The sequence below is a fragment of the Dendroctonus ponderosae genome, unplaced genomic scaffold, assembly GCF_020466585.1.
Source record: "Dendroctonus ponderosae isolate FM_Combo_2020 unplaced genomic scaffold, Dpon_F_20191213v2 Dpon_F_20191213_4, whole genome shotgun sequence".
Lineage (NCBI taxonomy): Eukaryota > Metazoa > Arthropoda > Insecta > Coleoptera > Curculionidae > Dendroctonus > Dendroctonus ponderosae.
The window spans coordinates 2,617,694-2,618,956 of NW_026018611.1; positions in this window are offsets into that span (position 1 = coordinate 2,617,694).

Below are 1,263 nucleotides of genomic sequence, written 5' to 3' on the forward strand. Positions count from 1 at the left end.
TTTTTTTGTTCAAAAACGCCTCAATTCACTGAAAGTTTTCTGGAATTTTGAAATTCTGAAGAAAGCAATTTCTCACCGCCTGAGACGGGATTGAGAATTTCAAAATTCCAGAAAACTTTCAGTGAATTGAGGCGTTTTTGAACAAAAAAACTCAATCCCGTGACAGTTGCTGACAAACTTGATCTGTAATTGAGGCGTTTATGAACAAAAAAAAAAACTCAACCCCGTGACAGTTGCTGTCATGTTTCTGTGACAAACTGTCACTTGATCTGGCCTTTATCGGGCAAAACTTGACCAACTGTGCGTTTGGTTGCATAATCTGCAGGCCAGGTAACGCAAAATATGACCGTTCTGGATTATTTAATGGGCTCTTTCACTTTTATCACGAATATCGCCCAGTTCTGCCAATCGGCCAATTTCGCCTGTAACACGCCGACATTTTCGGTTACTTTTCTGCGGATAATCGATTTCAAAGGCCAATTAATTGCCACCGAAAATGTCAGTTTCTTTGCAAATTCCTGCTCAATCGACGCACGAAATCAACAAAAACCCAAGCAAATGTTGACATTGGCAATGAACTCTCAGAATTTAATTGACTTTGGCTCAAAAAAAATCCTTACCATTATCGGACCAAACCATATATCCGGCTGTTCCTGCTCAGCGGGTTTGGTCGCGTAAAATATGGGTCAACAGGCACAAAAGTCGCCTCTAAACCCAGTCGGGGCACTAGATTTGGTCGAATCGCAACAACCGCCGATTACGTATGGGACAATGTCACCAGGCACTAGATCCGGACGGTTTTCCGGCCAGTGGAAAGCGGTTTCCCTTTGCAGGCGACGGATTCTGAAGAACGCGTGCGGTACCGATCGGAAGCAGCGGCAGTTGCAGGAGGCGCGATTTCTTCGGCGAGCGGTTCGCCGGACATGCATGGTTCCCCTTCTTTGGGCGCTGAGGCTCGAGGTAGTGCCCATAAGTGGTGGTCAGGTTTTTCTCAACTGGAACGTCGAGTTTACAGTTTTGTCTTGATTTCTTGCGGGTTTCGTTCGATCCGAGTTGGGTCGCCCATCGTCACTTACTGCCCCAAGCAGGGGCGAATCCAGCTTTAAATTCAGGGGGGGGTTAAGGAGAAAAAATACTGTCTTCTGTTGTCTCTGAAATTAGAAAAATTATCGTCGTTTTGTGCAAGGGTGGCGCAAGATTATTGCAAAATTTCATGTTTTCCGTACCGTTTTGCATGTTTCTCGGAAGCAAAATGAGCAAGAA